Source organism: Somniosus microcephalus, chromosome 10, assembly GCF_052327205.1.
Source record: "Somniosus microcephalus isolate GS21.2 chromosome 10, FLI_Smic_1.0, whole genome shotgun sequence".
NCBI classification, from domain to species: Eukaryota; Metazoa; Chordata; class Chondrichthyes; order Squaliformes; family Somniosidae; genus Somniosus; species Somniosus microcephalus.
Genome location: NC_140996.1, coordinates 51,906,252 through 51,933,087, shown reverse-complemented (window position 1 = coordinate 51,933,087; position 26,836 = coordinate 51,906,252).

Sequence of the window (26,836 nt, the reverse complement as noted above, 5' to 3'; positions counted from 1 at the left end):
CTGGAGGAATAAACTACCGGTCTCAGCTTGCCGTGCCGCTCCTGGAGCAACACGGCGCTCAGGCTGTCCCCACTAGCGGCTACCTCCAGGAAGAACTCCTCTCCCCCATCTATGGCCCCTAGGGCTGACGCGGTCTGCAGATCTCTTTTCAACTTCTCAAATGCTGCCTGGCACCCCTCATCCCAAGACCACTCGATTCCCTTGTGCAAGAGTCGGAGTAGCGGGGCTGCTGTGGCAGCATAGTCCTCGATGAAATCTCTGCAGTACCCGGTCAATCCCAAAAAGGACCTTACACCCGTTACTGTGTTGGGGATCGGCAGATCCTGTACTGATTCCCTTCTGGCCTTATCTATGGCTCTTTCTCCAGCGCGGATGGCCAAACCCAGGAATTTGACTTCCTGCTGGCCGATCTGTGCTTTCTTTGGGTTTACTTTGAAACCCTTCCTTTCTAACAGCTCCAATAATTCGGCTAATAGTGGGCCGTGCTCCTCCCTTGTGTCCGTGAACAGGAGTAAGTCGTCCACATACTGTACTATCTGGTTGGGCTGGCTAAATTCTTTTAAACTCCCCGCCATGCATTGATGGAAAATGCTGGGGCTGTTGTGAAAACCCTGTGGCAAGCAGTTCCAAGTGTACTGTTGCCCTTTGAAAGTAAAGGCAAACTTGTACTGATCCTCCCGCCGCAGCGGAATGGACCAAAAACCGTTCGAGATATCCAGCACCGTGAACGTGGTCGCCAATGCTGGAATACTCCCTATTAGGTCTGCAACTGCTGCTACCGTGGGCGTGCAGGCTGGGATGTTACTATTGAGGACTCTGTAGTCCACCGTGGCTCTCCACGAATTGTCCGGCTTCTTTACCGGCCATAATGGAGAGTTCACGTGAGTGGCTATTGGTCTCAATACGCCCTGCTGCACCAATGAAGATATTGCGGTCTCCATGTCGGGTTCTACCTCCTTGGGGAAATTATACTGCTTTTGGGGTCGGATCATGGGGTCCCCGTCTATGCTGACTTCAAACCCAGTGGCTCTCCCACAGTCGTGCTTGTGGGTGGCAAACGCGGTCAGGTTTTCCGACACACACGCCTGCAAGTCCGTTGGGACGTTCGCTACCATGTGCTCGAGATCGTAACCTCCTGACGGCTTCATGGTGCACAGGGCCCCCTTTTCTTCCCTCCCTGGGATTACGACTACCTTACCTAAACCGCTCTCGGCTCCCCAGAGACAGTGATTTCTCAGGTCCACGAGGATCCCGTGTTCCACCAAGAAATCAGCCCCGAGGATGCCTTTTCCACCCCCCTCACTCCACTTCAATAGGATACACGTCCATGTGGTGTGGAGTGCTCCCAAATGAATGGAGAGCGGGATGGAGTACGCGCCAGCCTGTTCTCTGCCTGTGAAACCCGCTACTGAGAATGGAGCCTGGGTGGACAGAGGTGAGGCAAAAGGTCTAGCTGTGTGGATCACGGTACACGAAGCTCCCGTATCCAACAGGTAACTACCCTTTTCCCTTTCCACCTCCATTTCCACCACAGGTCTTCTCCAGGCGTCATAGCGGAACGGACACAAGTAGACGGGCTGCGCAGGCGTCAGTCATTTAGGTGCTTCGGTTGGGGTCTCGGGAGCGATAGGGCTGTTGGCGACTGCTACCTTCCCCTGCGAGGTCATTAGAGACCGCATAGTCTCTAAAATTGACTCAATCGTAGCGGGATCCACAACCGCACCACCTCCTGTTGCTGGGGCAGGGGCTACGGTTGGGTTTTGGGCTGGTGCTGGGGCAACGGTCTGGGCTTGGGCTTGGGCTTGGGCTGTGGGGAATCTCCCTCTATTATCCTTCCATGGATTTCTACAGTCCTTGCGCCAATGACCCTCCTTCCCACACCCATAACAACTGCTTTTGGCTTGGGGAGGGCGATTCCCCTCCTGATGCCATTCCTTTTTAGCAGAAGCTGCGGGCCTTGCCTCATGTACCTTTCCTTTTAAAACAGGCGTTTTCCTACCCTTGTTGTTCCTGTAACTGGTCGTGAGCTGATCAAGTACTAGTTCCTCCATGGAGCGGGCGTTAGTGGGGTCAAACCATGCTTTGGCCTGCTCCCTCACTATTGGCAAGCAACCTGCTACCAGGCACCGGAGCCAATGAGCCCTTTGTTCATCATTTAGCGCGTTCTGTTCCGGTCCTCCCGGGCAGCTGCGCCGATACACGGGCCACAAACTTCCAGCGAAAACCCGTGGGGGTTCTCCCTCTAGCTGCACTGTCTTTTCTAAACGGAGGAATGGAGTTCCGTCACCCTCTCCTATAATCTCCAGGATCTCGTCCCGTAACAACTCATATTCCCTGTGCCCTTTCTTGCTCTCGTCAGGAAGACACTGGAGGAGCGAGCTGTCCAGGGAGAACAGCAGCATCTTAGACTGTTCAGCCCCGTCGCAGTCATTAACTGCTGCGGTCTGCTCCACGTCCCTAAAATGGACGGAGGGATCTCCTGACTCGGAGAGTTTTGGGATGTGACTTATCATTGCCCTCAGCTGTTATGCGCTGTGGGGCATTATGATCTGATTCACAAGGGGTCCGTCCTCGCCATTGTCTTCGTTCAGACCGAGCCTCCGGTGTCGAGTTGGACACATCGGTGCCGGCCCCGACTCTACTACCTGGGGTTGCTCTACCTCAGGAACCTCTTTGTCTACCGTCTCCGTTTCCTTTCCCGGAGTCCAAGACTCATCATAAGCAGGAGGCGCAGAGTGTTCGGGGGTTGGTTCCTGAACTATCTCTTGTGGAATCGGTCGTTTGGATTCCTTGGCTAGCAATAGCTTGCTCGCTGGTGGGTTTATGAGACACACCAACCCGTTTGCCTTGGCTAGGGCCATTCTCAGGTCCTCTTGCTCCTGGCTGCAAGCGCTGTGGTCGGTGCTATCAGATCTATCCTCCATGGCCATCTTATATGCTGCCCTGGCTCCCAGAAGTTTTTCCTCTTGGGTCTCTATTTGCTTAGCTAGACGGAAACACCTTTCTCTCATTCTTCCTTCATAGGCCTTGGCTTCAATGACCTGACATTTTAAATACTCTACCCGGGTTTCGTGGCAGCGAGTTGTGGAGTGGCGTTCCTGATTCAGCGCGTTAAGCGATTCAATCAGTTTTTGAACTCCCGCAACCTTTTCCTCTACGTCTGTAAGCAACCCTTTGATCTGGGCTGTCTGTGCTGCAACGACTTGGTCCAAAAGCTGGACTTGCTTCTTGTAGCACATCAGCCAGACCGCCTTTTCTACAGATTTCTTATGCTCTTTACCCTCTGTCCACTTGATGGCTGCGTCTAGCGGGCACCTATCCCTTAATAGGTCAGATATCCATTGTTTTGTGAGGTTGACTTTTCCAAAAACATAATCCGCTATTCTTGCATCCATCACATTTCGTTTATTCAGACCTTGATCTAACACACTACTTTCCTGCTGCCAAAGTCCTGCCGTGGACGCCATTTCTGCAGGGGGTTTCTCTTGCTCATGGAGGACATCTGGGAATCGAAAAGTGTAAGAAAAGAGCACGAGAGGTGATGTACTGGCCACGAATCAACCAAGATGTGACAAATGAGGTGTCAAACTGCACAATATGCCTGAAATATCGAGCAAGCAATCCGGTAGAACCACTAAAGCCACACCCAGCACCAGACAGACCTTACCAGAAGGTAGGCGCTGACCTATTCGTATGTCAAGGGAAGGACTATCTTGTAGTCACAGACCATTATTCCCTGTATCCAGAGGTTAGTAGACTGTACACCACCACTGCAGATGCTGTGATAAGATGTATGAAAGCCATATTCTCCAGACATGGCGTGGCAAGCGAGGTCTTCACAGACAACGGACCCCAGTTTTACAATGCAAGTTTCCGACACTTTGCCAAAGAGTGGGACTTTGTTCACACAACGTCAAGTCCTCACCTTCCACAGTCCAATGGACTAGTGGAAAAATCGGTCCAGACAGTGAAAAGACTGATGTACAAGGCAAAAGACAGTGGAACTGACTTCTACCAGAGCATGCTTGTATACCGCACAACGCCGCTCAAGTATGCTAAGTCACCAGCCCAACTCCTTATGGGACATCGGCTAAGGTCAAACCTACCCATCCCGGAGAACCTCCTGAAAACAAAAGAGGGGGAGAAAGTGAGGAAGTTCAAAGAGCAACAGAAAGAAAAGCAAAAGTATTACTATGACAGAGGAACACAAAACCTACCTGAACTCCACACTGGTGACCAAGTAAGGTTCACAGACAAAACAAACACGTGGACTCAGAAGGGAACTGTCCTGAGTGAAGTTCAACCAAGATCATACACCATTCAGACAGATGAGGGTGCTGTTCTGAGAAGAAATCATCGAGATCTTCTCATGGGACCAGCCACAGCAGGTCAAGAGACTGATACTGTTGAACAACCTGATCACACAGCTGAGAACACATCATCTGAGGCAACAACTCAGATTCAAGGACAATCAATCAGAAAATCCTCAAGACACGTGAAGCCTCCTGAGACACTCATTGAGCAAATTTAAGGACTATTGTTATAGAAGGAAGTAATGTTATCTTATTCTTTCTTCAAGTTCTAGTGTATTGACATATTTCATGTGAACACACAAAGCAAGGTTAAAAAACCTTGATCATGATAATGATAATGTAAGTTCATTAAGTGTTACAGTTAAAATGCAGATTAATACAAAGAAAACATGTTGTTAGTTAAAAGTAAAATACTTTTGTTTTAAGAAAGGGAGATGTAATGATACCAGCAAATAGTGATGTTAATTGCCTGTATGATTATCATGTCTTACCAGCATGTTTGCATGTATTGATTAATTATGCCTGACCAGCAGAGGTCATATGAGAGACAAGCAGTTTGAGTTTGGTTTCAGTTTCGTTCTAGATGCATCACTAGCATCGTGTCTCCTGTAAAGCTGTATAAAGAGTTGAACAGACTTTAGATTAAAAGTCATTCTCTTTCATAAATGTCTCGTCATTGAACCCACAAAGAAATCAATACAAATGGGAATGGCAAAAATCATACTGCATGAAAAATGGGGGCAGGGATAATTATCTAAAATTGTTGAACTCAATGTTGAGTCCGGCAGGCTGCAGAGTGCCCAATCAAAAGATGAGGTGCTGTTCCTCGAGCTTACGTTGAGCTTCATTGGAACAATGCAATAGCCCGAGGACAGAGAGATCAGAGTGAGAGTGAAGTGGTGAATTAAAGTGACAGGTGGCCAGAAGCTCAGGGTCACCCGTACGGACTGAACGGAGGTGTTCCGCAAAGCGGTCGCCCAATCTGCGTTTGGTCTCCCCAATGTGGAGGAGACCTCATCGTGAGCAGCGAATACAGTATATTAAATTGCAGGAAGTACAAGTAAATCGCTGTTTCACCTGGAAGGGGTGTTTGGGACCCTGGACAGTGGGAAGGGAGGAGGTAAAAGGGCATGTGTTACATCTCCTGCGCTTGCACGGGAAGGTGCCAGGTGAAGGAGCAGGGCTGTTGGGGGTGATTGAGGAGTGGACCAGGGTGTCGCGGAGGGAGCGGTCCCTTCGGAATGCTGAAAGGGGAGGTGAGGGGAAGATGTGTTTGGTGGTGGGATCACGTTGGAGGTGGCAGAAATGGCGGAGGATGATCCGTTGAATGTGGAGGCTGGTGGGGTGAAAGGTGAGGACAAGGGGAACCCTATTGTGGTCCTGGGAGGGAGGGGCAGGGGTGAGAGCAGAAGTGCGGGAAATAGAACGGACACGGTCAAGGGCCGTGTCAACCACGGTAGAGGGGAATCCTCGGTTGAGGAAAAAGGAAGACATGTCAGAAGCACTGGTATGGAAGGTGGCATCGTCAGAACAGACGCGGCAGAGATGGAGAAACTGGGAGAATGGAATAGAGTCCTTGCAGGAAGCGAGGTGGGAGGAAGTGTAGTCCAGGTAGCTGTGGGAATCAGTGGGCTTGTAGTGGATGTTTGTTGAAAGCCGATCGCCAGAAATGGAGATGGAGAAGTCAAGGAAGGGAAGGGAAGAGTCGAAGATGGACCATGTGAAGGTGAGGGCAGGGTGGAAATTGGAAGTAAAGTGAATGAACTTATCCAGTTCAGGGTGAGAGCAGGAAACGGCACCATTACAGTCATCAATGTACCAGAAAAAGAGGTGAGGGAGGGGACCTGAGTAGGACTGGAACTTAGAATGTTCCACATATCCCATGAACAGGCAGGCATAGCTAGGGCCCATGCGGGTTCCCATAGCAACACCTTTAATTTGGAGGAAGTGAGTGGAGTCAAAGGAGAAGTTGTTCAATGTGAGAACAAGTTCAGCCAGGCAGAGGAGGGTGGTGGTGGATGGGGACTGGTTGAGCCTCTGTTCAAGGAAGAAATGGAGCGCTCGAAGGCCGTCCTGGTGGGGGATGGGGGTGTCGAGGGATTGGACGTCCATAGTGAAAAGGAGGCGGTTGGGGCCAGGAAACTGGAAACTGTTAAAGTGACGGAGGGCGTTGGAAGAGTCGCGAATGTAGGTGGGAAGAGACTGGACAAGGGGAGAAAAAATAGAGTTGAGATAGGAAGAGATAAGTTCTGTGGGGCAAGAACAGGCTGAAACGATGGGTCTACCAAGGCAGTCCTGTTTGTGTATCTTGGGAAGGAGATAGAAGCTGTAGTGTATGTAACTGTTCTACCTTTAAGAGAACTATTGTATGTAACCGTTCACCTTTAAGAGAACTATTTTAGGTGTGGCACTACTTTATCTTGGCTGCTGTATACTGTAATACCGACGGTGACCACACCAGTATATAAGTGCTGTGTCAGGATTTATTGGGCAGATTCGTCCTGACCTTCGAATAGTAAAGTCCTGTTAAAGTTTACTCTTGTAGTCTGTGTATTAATTCGCCATAATACCTACAGACTTTACAGTGGCGACAAGTTCGGTCTTACCCTGCGGCAACAATACTTCCGAAGCTGTTAACGAGCGTCGAGAAGAGGCACCCGCCCTCGTCGTTCTGCTGAGAGAAAACTCGAGTCTGCAGAGCAAGGAAGAAGGAAGAATTCAGACACGAAGCCTTCCATCAGCAACAGGCACTGATTGTCCCTTCTGCCACGGTGGTGAGTGAGCCGATCAGCACGAGAAGCAAGTCGGCCACGGTGACTGTGAGTAAAGGGAAAATAAAAAAATAAACGGAAGATAAGGGCGGTGAACTCGACCACGGTCGGGGGAAAGGAGCCGGACAGAAGTCGGGCCCAGAGGCGCTGAGACTGGGGCAGCGTGGAGCACGGAAGCCATGGTACAAGCGGGCTGGGAGACGCAACGGCGTCGTGAGACAGCTAGACCGCGACCGGCGAAAAAGGCCGGGCAGCTGCCGAGGCCACGAGGCGCTGCGACCGGGATCGTGAGGCGCGGGAAGATATAAAAATAAATAAACCGCGGGGAACTCAGCCGCAGCCGGGGAGGAAAGCACCGGACTGCGAGAGGGCTGGGAGGCGCGATTGGAAGCCGCTGAGGGAGAGACAGAGCCCGAGCGAGCGGGAGAGACAGAGCCCGAGCGAGGGAGACTGAGCGAGATCCAGCCAGCGGCTGAAACTGTTCGACGTCAACGGGTTGTACCCAGCGCCGGTTGCCCTGCCGAGAAAAGGGAACAACAGAGCCCGAGCGAGGGAGAGTGAGCGAGATCCAGCCCAGCGGCTGAAACTGTTCGCCGTCAACGGGTTGTACCCAGTGCCGGTTGCCCTGCCGAGAAAAGGGAACAAGGAACGCACTGAAGCTGACGCGCAGGCTGCGAACCCCGAAAGCCAGCGGTCGTCACCTGAGGGAAAAGCTTACCCCTCCCGCCAGGGGAAGAAATGCGGGAAGCCGCCAGTAGGCGGGGAAGACGACAGAAGCGGGAAACCGCCATTTTGAAAGTGGGAAGCCACCAGTAGGCGGGGAAGACGACAGAAGCGGGAAACCGCCATTTTGAAAGTGGGCGGGGGAAGAAGACAAGCGCGGGAAACCGCCATTTTGAAAAAAAAAATGTTAAAGAAAAATTTCGTGTTTGTTTCGCAGAAAGATAGTGAGAGATAGTGAAGATGCCTAAGCATGGTAACATCAACAACTTCGATTCTGAGGTGGAAGATTGGGCCACGTACGTAGAACGTATCGAGATATATTGTGAGGCCAATAAGATAGCAGATGATGATCAAGCTCTCACATTAAACGCAATGGGGGCAAAGACATACGGGCTATTGAAGCATCTTCTATCACCAGCTAAACCGGCGGATCAGACTTTCGCTAATATTGTTGCTGTCCTGAAGGATCATTTGAACCCCACACCACTGATGTTGGCGGAACGATTCAAATTCTATGCGAGAACGCAACGGAAAGAGGAAAGCAACGCGGAATACTTGGTCGAACTGCGTGGACTAGTGAAATACTGCCAGTTTGGGGAAAATCTGACAGAGGCATTGAGAGACAAGTTCGTGTGCGGGTTGTCGAAGGAAGGAACACAAAAGCGTCTGCTAGAAGAGAACGATCTCACATTTGATAAGGCTGTCCTTATTGCAGCATCGCATGAAGCCGCAGCGAGAGGCACAGTGGAAATGCAGCTGAAGGCAGCGGTACTCAGTGTGGATCAAATTACTTCGGGTAAATCGAAATGTTATCGTTGTGGGAAGACAGCACACGACCAGGACCAATGCTGGTTTAAAAACCAGGAATGTAGAAAATGTGGCAAACTTGGTCACATAGCTAAGGTATGCCGGTCAGGAAAGAAGACCAACAACAACAAAAAAAAGTCACCGCAGGAAAAGTACAATAAGGTACACAAGGTGGCTGAGAAGAGTTCAGATGAACAGAATTCAGATTCAGACCCAACCGTTCAGGAACTGGGTAGTCTGAGAATTCACAATGTGAGTAAGGAAGCTGACCTGCAAACTATCTGGGTCATGCTAAAAATAGCCGGAGTCCAAGTGAAAATGGAATTGGACACAGGATCAGCCCTATCAGTCATAAATCGAAGGGATTACAACCGGCTATTCTCACACATACCCTTGAGAGATACCAAGATCGTATTGCAGACATACACGGGGCAGAAAGTATACCCCATGGGAAAGATAAAAGTCAAGGTGAGAGACAGGGGCAAAGAACACCAAGGAATGTATTTATATGTACTACCTGAGGGAGGTCCACCACTTCTGGGACGGGAGTGGATCTGGGAAATAAACATGGAATGGCACTATTTAAAAGCAATAATGAGTGAGAACTCGGTGAAGACAATCAGCTCAGACTCTGAAACGGATGACAATAAGACCAGCCCAGGTGCAAAAGACAAGTTTAAAATGGACTTGCTGACTAAGGTTGGAAAAACGAAGGAGTGCATAAATGCTTATGCTTCAGAGGAGAACAAAGTTTCAGAACAGAATTCCACTGAACAACAACAACATAGTTTGACAGAGAATTCTGAGTCTGTCCAGTTTACAGATATGCACAATTCTGAGGAACACCGGGCTCGAACTCAATTCCATTTCAAATTACAACAGCAATTAGAACAATTGAGTTGCCGTCTCGAACAAGAGATGAAAGCAATGAAAAAGTTCTGTGACACAGAGTGGGAGAACCTGGAAAGACAACAGAAACAGCTGATGGAGAAAAAGGAGCAGGAGCACACAAACCGTCGATGCAAGGAGGCCAAACGAATCAAAGCTGATTCGGTTTCAGAAGGTGCGTGCTTTAATCTGGTGGAGCAAGAGGTTCAGCAACTGAAAGCGCTTGTTAGCGGATTGCAGGCAGAAAAGACTGATTTGGTCGCCATGAACTCCGAGCTCCTACTGAAGTTGGGTGCAGCATCACCGGACGATTCAAGTGGGGAAATTCGAATGGTGGAGGCTGCGGATGATGGTGAAGTAGAAACAGCAAAGGAGCCCCAGGGCAAGGTTATAAACAGCCCTGTAGCTACTGGGAAACGTATGAGGTCAGAAGAGTTAACGGTCAGCCAACTCTTTCATATGCTGAAGGACAAGACTCTGAAATGGGAACAAATTGAACATGAGTTTAAATCTTCAAAGGAGAGGGGTTTGGAGTTAACGGTCAGCCAACTCCTTCATATGCTGAAGGACAAGACTCTGAAATGGGAACAAATTGAACAGGAGTTTAAATCTTCAAAGGAGAGGGGTTTGGAGCTCCCAAAAGTTATTGAAATAGCTGAGGTTGCAACACAGACTGAGAAGATGGCAGCAGAGCAACCCTTGGATGCCAAAAGTACGCTGACTCACGTCAATGTTGAACAACAGAAGGTTGAAACCGCTGCTGCAGTAGAGGGATTGAATAGTCCGATCAACCAATCTCCGAATGAAGTTGAAGTATTGAAATCACAAATGACGTCATTAGTAAAAGACTTGCAGGAAGCCCAGAAAAAGCTGGATGAAGCTGAACGCCTGAAGAAGTCTCTTCAGGAAAGATATCTGGATTTGGAACAAAAGCTGGCTAATGTCCAGCTGGGTATGGAGGAAATAGAAGACCCTCTCAATGGCCTAGCTCAAGATGACACCGAATATTACCATGACCTGTTGGACGACATCGAATATTACGATGACCTGTTCTGCCCAGCTTGTGATGAAAACTCCCAAAGTGCAGAAACCATGAAGAATCACAAAAAGTCTATGGAACATCGGGAGATGGTGGCGCTACTATGGAAAAAGGAGGACGAGAAGGAGGAACTGTGCATGCAGCTGGCAGCTGACAGTGGAGCCCAGAGAGTCTCCAAGAAGCAGAAAAGGAAAAGACGAAGCAGAAGATGATGATCATCTGGACCATCATCATCACTATTAGATCACGCACGGGGTCCTTTCAAACAGAGCCAAATCAGTTTGGAAGTAGAAAAACTTCCCAAGGTACTCAAGTTTTTACAAGCCAACATTGCTGGTTCAGAAGGACGGAAGTTCAAGCTATTAAGTCCAGTGAAGGACTATTGGATGAGTCACTCCAGCAACGTGAACCGACTACACCACAGGGAACTGCTACACCACTGAGGTGTTGTCAGGACCGAGTCAAGAAGCACGGAAGGCGCATCCACCGAGATTGAATCTGTGAACTGTTTTCCGCAGAGACTGAATCTATGAACTGTTTCCCGCAGAGACTGAATCTGTGAACTGTTTCCACAGAGACTACATCTGTGAACTGTTTTAACATGAAGTTGGATATATGTTATGATGTTATGTTTAATGGGGAATAAGTATGTTGTAAGCTAAAAAGGGAGGATTGTAGTGTATGTAACTGTTCTACCTTTAAGAGAACTATTGTATGTAACCGTTCACCTTTAAGAGAACTATTTTAGGTGTGGCACTACTTTATCTTGGCAGCTGTATACTGTAATACCGACGGTGACCACACCGGTATATAAGTGCTGTGTCAGGATTTATTGGGCAGATTCGCCCTGACCTTCGAATAGTAAAGTCCTGTTAAAGTTTACTCTTGTAGTCTGTGTATTAATTCGCCATAATACCTACAGACTTTACAGAAGCGGGCTGTGTGGGGTTGGGGGACTATGAGGTTCGCGGCCATGGAGGGAAGATCTCCGGAGGAGATGATGTAAGTGACACACTTGGAAACAATGGCTTGATGTTGGCTAGTGGGGTCAAGGTCCATGCGGAGGTAGGAGGAGGTGTTGGAGAGTTGGCGTTCAACTTCTGCACGGTAGAGGTCGGTTCACCAAACAACAACAGCACCACCCTTATCAGCAGGTTTAATGATAATGTTAGGGTTGGTTCGGAGAGAATGGAGTGCTGCAAGTTCAGAGGGAGTTAGGTTGGAGTGAGTGAGGGGAGCAGAGAAATGGAGACGGCTGATGTCACATCAGCAGTTAGCAATGAAAAGATCTAGAGCGGGTAGAAGGCCAGAGGGAGGGGTCCAAGTAGAATGAGAATTTAGAAAGCGGGAGAAAGGATCAGCCATGCGGGGGGAAGAATCCTGGCCAAAGAAGTGGGCATGGAGACGAAGGCGACGGAAGAAGAGCTCAGCACCGTGCCGAGCTCGAAATTCATTCAGATGGGGGCGTAAGGGGATGAAGCTCAGGCCTTTGTTGAGGACTGAACATTCGGGGTCAAAGAGGGGAAGGTCAGAGGGGATAGTGAAAACATGGCAGGGGGTGAGATTGGAAGAAGGGATTGGATCGGAGGAAAGTAACGGGGAAGAAAGTTCTGGGTGCGCGTTGGTGTCCACGAGTTGACGAAGCTTGCGATCCTTGACATCAGAAAGGAAGAAAACAAGTTTGTTGTTGAAGTGTCGGATGAGTCGAAGGATGAAATGGAACTGTGGACCCGGACAGCTTTGAAATAGAGTGCATCGGTGCTGCTGAAGAGAGAGGTCGAGGTTGTTCATGTGGCGGCGCATGGCGTTGAGCGTGGATCTCAAGATGCGGCGAGAGCAGTAGTTTGAAGAAAAATGAATATTGAGGAGATATTTGTAATCCTGGGTGGATCCAAAACATGAAGGGTGGAAGTTGAATTGGAATCCACGTGGAATAACTCTGAACCGGAGACAGTTACTGAGGAAGAGATGTGGCTGTGAAACCGAGTCTTGGCAGATACCTGGTCAAAAACGAGAAGGGAAACTGAAAGCAATGAAGATGAACAAGGTTGAATAGATAAACAGAACTCCCATCGGAGAGAAGAGCAGAACTTCTTCAAGGTAGGCATTCCTAGAAGAGATGATAGCAAAATACTGCAGATGCTGGAAATCCGAAATAACAACAGAGAATGCTGGAAAAAATCAGCAGGTCAGGCAACATCCGTGGAGAGAAATTTGAGTTGACGTTTTGGGTTGAAACCCTTCTTCAAAACTGGAAAGAAAATTAAAAAATCGAAGGCAAAGCTGCGATCGAACAAAAGAAGAAAAGGAGACAATAAAAGGTATTAGAAGCCAGATGAGATGGTAATGGGCCCGTGGAGACAAAAGGCAGCTGAGATTAGGTGTGAAGTGTACTGGCAGGATAAGGACAGCTGCCAGGTGAGAGAGGGAAACAAAAGGAAAGGAGGGGGGGGCGGAAAGGAGGACCCAAAACAAAGGGGTGGAAAAAATTAAAAGGAAAAAAGTAATAGAGGCCGAGGTTATGATCTGAAATGATTGAACTCGATATTGAGTCTGGAAGGCTGCAAAGTGCCTAATCGGAAGATGATTTGCTGTTCCTCGAGTTTACGTTGAGCTTCCGTGGAACAATACAAGAGGCCAAGGACGGTGAGGTCCGAGTGGGAATGGAGCGGTGAATTAAAATGACAGGCGACCGGAAGCTCGGGGTCAACCTTACGGACTGAACGGAGGTGTTCCGCAAAGCGTTCACCCAATCTGGGTTTGGTCTTCCTTGAACAGAGGCCCGTCCAGTCCCCATCCACCACCACCCTCCTCCGCCTGGCTGAGCTTGTTCTCACATTGAACAACTTCTCCTTTAACTCCACTCATTTCCTCCAAATTAAAGGTGTTGTGATGGGTACCTGCATGGGTCCTAGCTATGCCTGCCTTTTCGTGGGCTATGTGGAAAAATCTTTGTTCCAGTCCTACTCAGGTCCCCTCCCTCACCTCTTTTTCTGATACATTGATGACTGTATCGGTGCCGTTTCCTGCTCTCGCCCCGAACTAGACAATTTCATTCACTTTGCCTCCAATTTCCACCCTTCCCTCACCTTCACATGGTCCATCTCTGACTCCTCCCTTCCCTTCCTCGACTTCTCCGTCTCCACCTCTGGGGATAGGTTATCGACCAATATTCACTACAAGCCCACACACTCGCACAGCTACCTGGACTACACTTCCTCCCACCCCGCCTCCTGTAAGGACTCTATTCCATTCTCCCAGTTTCTCCACCTCCGCCGTATCTGCTCCGACGATGCCACCTTCCACACCAGTGCATCCGACATGTCTTCCTTTTTCCGCAACCGAGGATTCCCCTCTACCGTGGTTGACACGGCCCTCGACCGTGTCCGTTCCATCGCACGCACTTCTGCCCTCACCCTGCCCCTCCCTCCCGAAACCACGATAGGGTTCCCCTTGTCCTCAGCTTGCACCCCACCAGCCTCCACACTCAACGGATCATCCTCCGCCATTTCCGCTACCTCCAAAGTGATCCCACCACCAAACACATCTTCCCCTCCCCTCCCCTTTCAGCATTCCGTAGGGACCGCTCCCTCTGAGACACCCTAGTCCACTCCTCGATCACCCCCAACAGCTCTTCCCCTTCGCCTGGCACCATCCCGTGCAAGCGCAGGAGATGTAACAGCTGCCCCTATACCTCCCCCCTTCCCACTGTCCAGGGCCCCAAACAACCCTTCCAGGTGAAACTGCGATTCACTTGTACTTCTTGCAATCTAGTATACTGCATTCGCTGCTCACGATGCGGCCTCCTCTAAATTGGGGAGACCAAACGCAGATTGGGTGACCGCTTTGTGGAACACCTCCGTTCAGTCCGTAAGGCCCTGGACAGTGGGTTGGTTTTGGGTCCTCCTTTCCGCACCCCCCCCCGCTTTCCTTTTGTTTCCCTCTGTCACCTGGCAGCTGTCCTTATCCTGCCAGTACACTTCACACCTAATCTCAGCTGCCTTTTGTCTCCACGGGCTCATTACCATCTCATCTGGCTTCTAATACCTTTTATTGTCTCCTTTTCTTCTTTTGTTCGATCGCAGCTTTGCCTTCGATTTTTTAATTTTCTTTCCAGTTTTGAAGAAGGGTTTCAACCCAAAACGTCAACTCAAATTTCTCTCCACGGATGTTGCCTGACCTGCTGAGTTTTTCCAGCACTCTCTGTTGTTATTCCTAGAAGAGAGGTGGCAGTGAACCAAACACTAATATAATTGCACAATACTGAGGATGCTGGAAATCTGTAGGATTTTAACATGGTGATGGTTTCTGCATATATTAGACCAATAAAAAGTATGGATTCTTCTCTAACAGAAGAAAGACCAATAAAAAAGTTACCAAACTTTAAATTAATTAAAAATAGTGACACAGAAATTCTGTGGAAATCTGGCTTGGTGAGGAGGTGCATAGGCAGGAAGTTGAGGTAGAACCCATTTCCACCCCTTCCAGGAGAAACCTTAATTAGCAGGGGGGGCGGTGGGTGGAGAGGGGTTGCGAATGCAGCCATTGATGGTCATTTACATATGAGATCCAGCAGTGAAGGATCAGCAACAAAGGACATTTGTGTCTTTCAGATTCTCAGTTAGACCAGCCTGTGCCTGCCTTGATGGAGTGGAAAGATACCACTCTGAAATCTCACTGGGTCCATGGGGTGGGTGTCCAAGTATTGCATGAGTACTAGAGTGGGTTCTGGCCCCTAATATTAAAATTAGCCTTTCCCTTGATTTGGGACAGGGCCACATTGAGATCAGATGGGCAGGCAAAAGTCTACCCTGCACACTTCCAGCAGCACAGCAGTACCAGCGGAACTTTTAGGCTAATCACTTTAGACATACCGGGTCAACTGTTAATTGTGCTGTCTAAGCATTGGTGAGCTATGAAGTTCAGATAAGACTGCTTGGGTCTGCAAAACCAGTGGCCTGGGCACCTGTGGGGAGGTGGTTGGGAACCTGAGCAGGGAGACAGAGGAAAGGGAAACAAGGATGAAAGCAAAAGATAGGAAGGAGAAAAATAAAAGTGGCAGTCAGAGAAATCACCGGGTTAAATCAAACGTGGACACAGTAAATAATAATTCTAATAGGTCTAAGAGCGTTAAAAAAACAAGCCTGAAGGCTTTGTGTCTTAGTGCGAGGAGCATTCGTAATAAGGTGGATGAATTGGTTGCGCAAATAGAGGTAAACAAAATGATTTGGTTGGGATTACGGAAACATGGCTCAAGGATGGCCAAGGCTGGGAACTCAACATCCAGGGTTATTCGATATTCAGGAAAGATAGGCAAAAAGGGAAGGGAGGTGGGGTAGCATTACTGGTTAAAGAAGGGATTAACTCAATTGGAAGGAAGGATATTAGCTCTGATGATGTGGAATCTGTATAGGTAGAATTGAGAAATACTAAGGGGTAGAAAACGTTAGTGGGAGTGGTATATAGACCTCCAAACAGTAAGGCAGAGGTTGGGGATGGCATTAAAAGGGAAATTAAAGAAGCGTGCAATAAGGGCACAGCAGTCATCATGGGTGACTTTAACTTACATATAGATTGGGCTAAACAAATTAGTAACAATACCGTGGAGGAGGAATTCCTGGAGTGTTTACGGGATGGTTTCCTGGACCAATATGCCGAGCAACCAACCAGAGATCAGGCCATCTTAGACTGGGTATTATGTAACGAGAAAGGATTAATTAGCAATCTTGTTGTACGAGGCCCCTTGGGTCGGAGCGATCATAATATGATCGAATTCGTCATTAAGATGGAGAATGAAGTAGTTGACTCAGAGACTAGGATCCTAAATTTAAATAAAGGAAACTATGATGGTCTGAGGAGCAAGTTGGGTAGGATTGATTGGGGAATGTCACTCAAAGGGTTGACGGTGGATAGGCAATGGCAAACATTCAAAGACAGAATGGATGAACTACAGAATTTGTTCATCCCAGTTTGGCACATAAATAAAACAAAAAAGTTGACTCAACCGTGGCTAACAAGGGAAATTAGGGATAGCATAAGATCCAAGGAGAGGACATATAAATTGGCCAGAAAAAGCAATAATCCTGAGGATTGGGAGCAGTTTAGGATTCAACAAAGGAGGACAAAGGGATTAATTAATAAGGGGAAAATAGAATATGAGAGTAAGCTGGCAGGGAACATAAAAACTGACTGTAAAGCTTTTATAGATATGTGAAGAGAAAAAGATTGGTGAAGCCAAGCATAGGTCCCTTGCAGTCAGAATCAGGGGAATTTATAATGGGAACAAAGAAATGGTAGACCAACTAAATACATTTTTTGGTTCTGTCTTCACAAAGGAGGACACAACTAACCTCCCAGAGATGCCGGGGAACATAGGGTCTGATGAAAGGGTGGAACTGAAAGAAATCAGTATTGGTAGGAAATGGTGTTAGGAAAATTGATGGGACTGAATGCCGATAAATCCCCAGGGCCTGATTATCTACATCCTAGGGTACTTAAGGAAGTGGCCCCAGAAATAGTAGATGCAATGCTGGTCATCTTCCATAACTCGATAGACTCTGGAACAGTACCCATGGATTGGAGGGTAGCTAATGTTACCCCACTATTCAAAAAAGGTGGTAGAGAAAAAGCGGGGAATTATAGCCTGATAAGCCTGATAAGCATGATATCGGTAGTGGGGAAAATGCTAGAGTCCATTATAAAAGATGTAATAGCAGAGCACTTGGAAAGCAGTGACAGGATCGGACAAAGTCAACATGGATTTACAAAAGGTAAATCATGCTTGACTAATCTACTGGAATTTTTTGAGGATAAATCTGGTAAAATAGATAAGGGAGAACCGGTGGATGTGGTGTATTTGGACTTTCAGAAGGTTTTCGATAAGGTCCTGCATAAGAGATTAGCATGCAAAATTAAGGCATATGGGATTGGGGGCAAGGTATTGACTTGGATAGAGAACTGGTTGGCGGCTAGAAAGCAAAGAGTTGGAATAAACGGGTCGTTTTCCGAGTGGCAGGCAGAGACTAGTGGGGTATCGCAAGAATCGGTCCTAGGATCCCAGCTGTTCACAATATATATTAATGATCTGGACGAGGGAATTGGATGTAATATCTCCAAATTTGCAGATGACACAAAGCTGGGTCGGATGGTATGCTGTGAGGAGGTTGTCGTGAAACTCCAGTACGATTTGGACAGGTTGGGTGATTGGGCAGAAACATGGCAAATGCACTATAATGTGGATAAATGTGAGGTTATCCACTTTGGTGGCAAAAACAGGAAGGCAGACTATTATTTGAATGGCAATAGATTGGGAGAAGGGGAAGTGCAAAGAGACCTGGGTGTTCTTGTGCACCAGTCGCTGAAGGTAAGCATGCAGGTGCAGCAGGCAGTTAAGAAGGCAAATGGTATGTTGGCCTTCGTAGCAAGAGTGTTCGAGTACAGGAACAAGGATGTCTTGCTGCAGTTGTACAGGGCCTTGGTGAGACCGAACCTTGAGTGTTGTGTGCAGTTTGGTCGCCTTATCTGAGGAAGGACATTCTTGCCATGGAAGGAGTGCAGCGAAGATTCACCAGGCTGATACCTGGGATGGCAGGAATGACGTATGAGGAGAGATTGTGTCGGTTGGGCTTATACTCACTGGAGTTTAGAAGATTGAGAGGGGATCTCATCGAAACCTATAAAATTCTGTCAGGTCTGGACAGACTAGATGCAGGAAGGATGTTTCCGATGGCCGGGGAGTCCAGAACCAGGGGTCATAGTCTAAGGATAAGGGGTAAGACATTTAGGACTGAAATGAGGAGGAATTTCTTCACCCAGAGAGTGGTGAACCTGTTGAATTCTCTGACACAGAGGGTGGTGGAGGCCAGTTCATTAAATATATTCAAGAAAGAGTTGAATATATTTCTTAAAGCTAAAGGGATCAAGGGATATGGGGAGAAGGCAGGGACAGGGTACTGAATTTGGATGATCAGCCATGATCTCATTGAATGGTGGAGCAGGCTCGAGGGGCCGAATGGCCTACTCCTGCTCCTATCTTCTATGTTTCTATGTTTCTATGATGGCCATAAAACCTGATGAGTTTGACCTCCTTGCTTTTTTCTTCCTGATCCTTCTCTTCTTCCTTCTCAAATACAGGATAAGAGTATAGTTGGAGGGGATTGTTTGCAAAGACAAAACAATGAAGGAGTACAACCCCTAGATGTAATAGCCAGAAACATCTTCACCCAGGGAATAGTTAGAATGTTAAACTTGCTGTCACATGGAATAGTTGAGGTGAATAGCTAAGATGCATTTAAGGAGAAGCCAGGTAAGTAGATGAGGTAGAAAGGAATAAAAGGATATGCTAACAGGGTTTGACGAAGTAGGGTGGGAGAAGGGTCAAGTGGAGCATAAACACTGGCATAGACCAGTTAAGCTGAATGGCCTGTTTCTGTGCTGTAAATTTTATGTTAAAGTGCAAAGTATGACAAAAAATAGGAATTGAATAAGAAAGATTGAACAGGCAAAAAATTCTTCTGAATAAATGACCATTACAAATACTTCCACCTGGTCAATGCCACATGGCAACCAGCAACCAAATGCTTTACCAGCAGTGTCAGCTGTGGCTCAGCGGATAGCCCTGTCACTTCTGAGGCAGGAGATTTTGGATTCAAATCTCACTCCATGAGCCTTGAGCAGAAAAATCTAGGCTGGCACTCCAGTGCTGCACTGTCAGGGGTGCTATCCTTTGGATGAGACATTAAGCTGAAGTTCCTCGGCTCTTTCAGGTGGATGTAAAATATCCTATGGCTCTATTTCAAAGAAGACCAGGGGTGTTCTCCCCGGTGCCCTCGTCAATATTTATCCCTCAATCAACATTGCTAAAACAGATGATCTGGTCATTATCACATTGCTGTTTGTGGCAGCTTGCTGTGCGCAAATTGGCTGCCATGTTTCCTATATTACAACAGTGACTACACTCCAAAAAAAGTACTTTATTCGCTGTAAAGCAATTTGGGACATCCTGTAGTCATGAAAGGAGATAGAAACAATGAAAAATAGGTGCAGGAATAGGCCATTCGGCACTTTGAGCCTGCTCCACCATTCAATATGATCATGGCTGATCCTCTATCTCAATACCATATTCCCGCTCTCCCCATACCCCTTGTGTCTAGAAATCTTATCTATCTCCTTCTTAAATATATTCAGTGACTTGGCCTCCACAGCCTTCTGTGGTAGAGAATTCCACAGGTTCACCACTCTCTGAGTGAAGAAATGTATCCTCATCTCAGTCCTAAATGTCCTACCCCATATCCTGAGACTGTAACCCTTCGTTCCAAACCTCCCAGCCAGGGGAAACATTCTCCCTGCATCCAGTCTGTCTAGCCCTGTCAGAATTTTATAGGTTTCAATGAGATACCCTCTCATTATTCTAAACTCTAGTGAATACAGGCCTAGTCGACCCAATCTCTGCTCATTCGACAGTCCTGCCATCCCAGGAATCAGTCTGGTGAACCTTCACTGCACTCCCTCTATGGCAAGTACATCCTTTCTTAGGTAAGGAGACCAGAACTGCACACAGTACTCCAGGTGTGGTCTCAGCAAGGCCCTGTATAACTAGTAAGACATCCTTGCTCCTGTACTAAAATCCTCTTGCAATGAAGGCCAACATACCATTTGCCTTCCTAACTGCTTGCTCCATCTGCATCTTTGCTTTCAGTGACTGGTGTACAAGGACACCCAGGTCCCTCTGTACATCAACATTTCCCAATCTATCACTATTAAAATAATACTCTGCCTTTCTGTTTTTCCTACTGAAGTGGATAACTTTCACATTTATCCACATTATACTGCATCTGCCATGTATTTACCCACTCACTCAACTTGTCTAAATCACCTTGAAGCCTCTTTGCATCCTCCTCACAACTCACAATCCCACCTAGTTTCATGTCATCAGCAACCTTGGAAATATTACATTTGGTTCCCTCATCCAAATCATTGACATGTATTGTGAATAGCTGGGGCCCAAGCACTGATACCTGCGGTACCCCACTAGTCCACGCCTGGCACCCCAAAAAAGAGCCATTTATTCCTACTCTCTGTTTCCTGTCTTTTAACCAATTTTCAATTCATGCCAGTATCTTATCCCCAATCCCATGTGCTTTAATTTTGCACACTAACCTCTTATGTGGGACATTATCAAAGGCCTTCTGAAAATCCAAATACACTACATCCACTGGTTCTCCCTTATCTATTCTACCAGTTACATACTCAAAAAACTCCTGCAGGTTTGTCCAACACGATTTCACTTTCATAAATCCATGTTCACTTTGTTTAATCCCATTGATATTTTCTAAGTGTCCTGTTATCACATCCTTTATAATAGACTCTCGCATTTTCCCTACTACTGATGTTAGGCTAACCAGTCTGTAGATCCCTGTTTTCTCTCTCCCTCCTTTTTTAAATAGTGGGGTTACATTTGCCACCCTCCAATCTGCAGGAACTGTTTCATAATCTATAAAATTTTGGAAGATGACAACCAATGCATCCACTATTTCCATGGCTACCTCTTTTAGTACTCTGGGATGCAGATTATCAGGCTCTGGGTATTTATCGGCTTTCAGTCCCATTAATTTCTCCAGCATTATTTTTTTACTCAGACTAAATTCCTTTAATTCCTCCTTTTCACTCGACCCTTGGTGCCCTAGCATTTCTGGGAAGTTATTTGTGTCCTCTTCCATGAAGACAGATCCAAAGTATTTGTTTAATTGCTCTGCCATTTCCTTATTCACCATTATAAATTCTCCCATTTCTGACTGTAAGAGACCTACATTTGTCTTCACTAATCTTTTTCTTTTTACATACTTATAGAAGTTTTTACAGTCTGCTTTTATGTTCCATACAAGTTTACTCTCATACTCTATTTTTCCCCTCTTAACCAATCTCTTGGTCCTTTTTTGCTGAATTCTAAACAGCTCCCAATCCTCAGGCTTGCTACTTTTTCTGGCAACTTTATGACTCCTCTTTGGAGCTAGCACTATCCTTAATTTCTTTTGTTAGCCATGGTTGGGCCGCTTTTCCTTTTGTGTTTTTGCACCAGAAAGGAATGTATAACTGTTGCAATTCCTGAAATGTTAGCCATTGCCTATCCACCGTCATGTCTTTTAATGAAGCTCCCTAATCTATCATAGCCAACTCACTCCTCATACCTTCGTAGTTTCCTTTGTTTAGATTAAGGACCCTAGTTTCAGATTAGACTACTTCACTTTCCATCTTAATGAAGAATTCTATCATGTTATGGTCACTCTTTCCTAAAGGACCCCGCACAACAAGATTATTAATTAACCCCTTCTCATTGCACAATACCCAATCTAGGATAGCCTGTTCTCCAGTTGTCTCCTCAATGTACTGGTCTAAAAAAACATCTTGTACACACTCCAGGAATTCATCCTCCACAGTATTATTGCTAATTTGGTTTGGCCAGTCTATATGTAGATTAAAGTCACCCATTACTGTAGTACCCTTGTTACATGCATCTCTATAAAAGAAAGTCTTTTTTTACACAGGCACTGTCTTTTGGAAACTGGCCACACAAAGTAAGGGAGGGAAATGCAATGTTGAACATTATTTAGAAGTAATTTACTTGTGTTGGGCAGTTGGCGCTAAGAGCTGCCTACATTAAAAAGAATAATTGCAATGGAGCTTTGAATTGGCGGGAAATTAGTGTTAGGCCCACGCGCCCCATTTTCCTTCACCATCCACCCCAAATCCACCACAAAGCAAAACGGGCAGTAAACAGAAGGAAAGCCTAGAGCTGTATGTCTTTGTACGACTGTTATCCAAGTTTACAGCCTTCAGCAGATGGCTTATGTTTATCATTTGTAACATTGCTACACAAACTGCAAAGGGTTGTCTTTGCTAAGCACATACTGCAACCCTCAAAATTAAATATTAATGTCATGCTCCATTAATTTCAAGCCAAGTCAGGCTTTGCTACTGTAATTCTGAACTGAGTTATGCTATATGAAGTTGCACCCAGCTAATGTGTGTTATAATTCTGAAACTAAGTTTTTGCACACTTTGCAATGATTACAGTAAACTCTTTCTTATTCGGCACCTACGGGGCCAGGATGGTGCCGGTTGATGAAAAATTCTGGATAACAGAGAGGTAGGCTATTTTTAACACAAACAAAATTAAAAACCATTGACTAACTCAGCCACCGCGGGAGACTTGGACTCGGCAAAACGAGTGCTGGATGGATTCGGCATGATTACCGGTTATCTATTTTGCTGGTTATTAAAGAATTAAAGATGATTAAGTGCCGTTTAAACAAGAGTTTACTGTATTTTGACAATTGCATTATTCTTGCCTGCGTAGCAATAGCAAAATAACAAAATAACATAGTTGTTACTAACATATCAAATTGTGTTATATTCAGTTCTTGATATCGTTGAGGTGAGCTAAGAATTAATTAAGAATTTGCTTGGCAACCAATATCCAATTGAATTCTTGCTCAAGGCTTAATCTGTGATATCTTACTCATTTATGTACGACCATTCAAAAACCAAATTTGAAAGTACATATAGAACTTAGACACAAACATGAATCCTGATCTGCGTTTGCCCAATAGATCACTGCTTTCATGGAAAAAATTCATAAGTAAATCTTTTTGGATTTGCTCAGAAACACACTACGGTATGACGTGTTACATCAAAACATAGCAGGGTATCGCAAGGTAAATGTGTGAAGACAAAACTAAAGGTTGCCATACACTTTTTCATGATGGTATGCCTCTTGAAAAAATTAATATGGCACCATTTTTTTTAAAAAGGTAATGTTATAAATAAGAAAATTGCAATGAATGACCTTTTTAGAGCTTTATTCTGGAACATTATAGTTGATTAATTTCATGAACGATTAAGCTGGATTTTCTATCGTGTGCTGAATGGAATTTCAGCCAGTAAAGGTGTGTAAACTTTGCTCATTTGTAATTTAGTTGTGCGGGTGACATTTTGGGATGCTACCTATTAACTATTAGTTTCACTACTTTTTAGGGTATATTTTCCAATCGGTTATACCAAGTTAACATGCATAAAGAGGGCAGAAAGATCATAAAAATGGGTGGACATCTGCTGTGCACAATTTCTGCCCATTAGAACTCACCATTGTTGTTCATAATTTACATTAATGATATGAACTTAGGAACAAGTAACTCTATATCAAAATTTGCAGATGATACCAAACTGGGGGGAGTATAGCTAACACTGAGGAAGAAAGCAACATAATACAAGAAGACATTAGAAAATGTGCACATTGGGCATTTTAACATAGATGAATGTGAGGTGATGCACTTTAGTATGAAAAATAGAAACTTCACTTACACATTAGAAAATAATAAACTGAATGGGGTAGATGAGCAAAGGGATCCAGGGATACAGGTGAGCAAATCATTAAAAGCAGCATCATAGGTCAGTAATCAATTAAAAATGCTAGCAAAACACTGAGATTTTTATCTAGGGGTATAGAATTCAAAAGTAGTGAAGTTATGTTAAACTTGTATAGGAGCCTGGTTAGGCTGTGCACACTTCTGGCCTCCATACTATAAAAAGGACATAGAAGCACTGGAGAAAGTGCAAAAGATATTTACAAGGATGGTACCAGAACTGAAAGATTACAGTTATCGGGAAAGATTGAACAGGTTAGGTTTTTTTCTTTAGAAAAGAGAAGAATTAGAGGAGACCTAATCAAGGTCTTTAAAATAATGAATGGATTGGACAGGGTAGATGGGGAGAGATGTTCCACTTGTGGGAGAATCCAGAAATAGGGACCATAAATACAAGATAGTTACTAATAAATCCAAAAGGGAAATAAGCAGAAATGTCTTTACTCAGAGAGTGGTTAGAATGTGGAACTTGCCACCACAGGAAGTGGTTGAGGCAAATAGCTTAGATGCTTTCAAAAGGAAAATAGTCGAGTACATGAGGGAAAAGGGTATAGAAGGATATGCTGAAAGGCTGAGATGAGGCAGATATAATGGGAGGAGACTCAAGTGGAGTATTAGCACCAGCACAGAATGGTTGGGCCAAATGGCCTGTTTCGGTAATAAAAAGAGAAAATGCTGGAAATACTCAGAAGGCCAGGAAACATCTGTGGAGAGAGAAACAGAGTTAACATTTCAGATCAATGATCTTTTGTCAGAACTGGAAAAGGTTAGAGAGGTAACAGATTTTAAGCAAGTACAGAGGCAGGGAATGGGAGGAGGGGAGGAAAGAACAAAAGGGAAGGGCTGTGATAGGGTGGAAGGCAGGAGAGATTAAATGACAAAAGGGATGATGGTGCAAGGCAAAAGGGGATGGTACTGGGACAAGCAAAGAAACAAAAGATGGGTCTAAAGGAGTTGTAAATGGTGACAAAAGACCTGCTGTCTGAAAAAATGGGAGCAGTGGATATGACCTGAAATTTTTGAACTCAGTCTTGAGTTTGTAAGATTGTAAATAGTCTAATAGAAAGATGAAGTGCTGTTCCTCGAGCTTCCATTAAGCTTCATTGGAACAATATATGAGGCCAAGAGCAGAGAGTTGGAGTGAGACGGTGAATTAAAATGGCAAGTGACTGGATGCTCAGGGTCATGCTTGCGGACCAACTGTAGGTATTGAACAAAGCAATCACCCAATCTACATTTGGTCTTCAAAATGTAGAGGAGACCGCATCGTGAGCAGCGAATTCAGTATACTAAATTGAAAGAAGTACAAGTAAATCACTGTTTCACCTGGAAGGAGCGTTTGTGGCCCTGAACAGTGGGAAGGGAGGAGGTGAAAGGGCAGGTGTTGCACCTCCTGTGCTTGCACGGGAAGGTACCGTGGGACGGCGTGGAAGTGTTGCGGGTTGTGGAAGAGTGGAGCAGCATGTCACGGAGGGAGCAGTTCCTTCAGAATGTTGAAAGGAGAGGGAAGGGGAAGAAGTATTTGGTGGTGGCATTGCGCTGGAGGTGGTGGAAATGGCAGAGGATGATCCGTTGAATGTGGAAGTTGGTGGGGGTGGAAGGTGAGGGCAAGGGAAACCCTATCATGGTTCTGGGAGGGAAAGCAGTGAGGGCAGAAGGGCGGGAAATGGGATGGACACAGTCAAGAGCCCTGTCAACCAGGGTGGAGGGGAATCCTCGGTTGAGGAAAAAGGAAGACATATCGGAAGCAGTGGTGTGGAAGGTGGCAGATTGGGCTTGTAGTAGATTTGGTCGACAGCCTATCCCCAGAAATGGAGATAGAAAACTCGAGGAAGGGAAGAGTTGGAGATGGACCATGTGACGGCGAAGGAAGGGTGGAAATAGGAAGCAAAGTTGATGACATTTTGCAGTTCAGAGCGAGATCAGTAAGTGGCACCAATACAGTCATCAATGTACTGAACAAAAGGTGAGAGAGGGAACAAAGAATCATAGAATCATAGAATCATAGAAAGTTACTGCATGGAAGGAGGCCATTTCAGCCCATCATGTCAGCGCCGGCCAACCAAGAGCTATCCAGCCTAATCCCACTTCCCAGCTCTTGGTCCGTAGCCCTGCAGGTTACAGCATCCCAAGTGCACATCCAAGTACTTTTTAAAATTTGGTTAGGGTTCCTGCCTCTACCACCCTTTCAGGCAGTGAGTTCCAGACCCCCACAACCCTCTGGGTGAAGAAATGTCCCCTCAAATCCCCTCTAAACCTTCCCCCAATTACTTTAAATCTGTGCCCCCTGGTTTTTGACCCATCTGCTAAGGGAAATAGTTCCTTTCTATCCACTTTACCTATGTCCCTCATAATTTTATACACCTCAATAAGGTCTCCCCTCAGCCTCCTCTGTTCCAAGGAAAACGGACCCAGCCTATCCAGTCTTTCCTCATAGCTAAGATTCTCTACTCCCGGCAACATCCTTGTAAATCTCCACCAAACCCTCTCCAGTGAAATCACATCTTTCCTGTAATGTGGTGACCAGAACTGCATGCAGTACTCCAGCTGAGGCCTATCTAGTGTTTTATGCTGTTGAAGCATAACCCCCCTGCTCTTGTATTCTATGCCACAGCTAATGGAGGCGAGCATTCCGTATGCCTTCTGAAACACCTTATCTACTTGGCTGCTAATTCAGAGATCTGTGGACATGCACTCCAAGGTCCCTTTGTTCCTCTACACTACTCAGTGTCCTAACATTTAATGTGTTGTCGAATTACAGTATGCAGACAATGCTTGCGTTTGCGCTCACTCGGAGGTCGAACTCAAAACCATGGTCAACACCTTCACCGAAGTATACGAGAGAATGGGTCTTACACTAAACAGCTGTAAGAC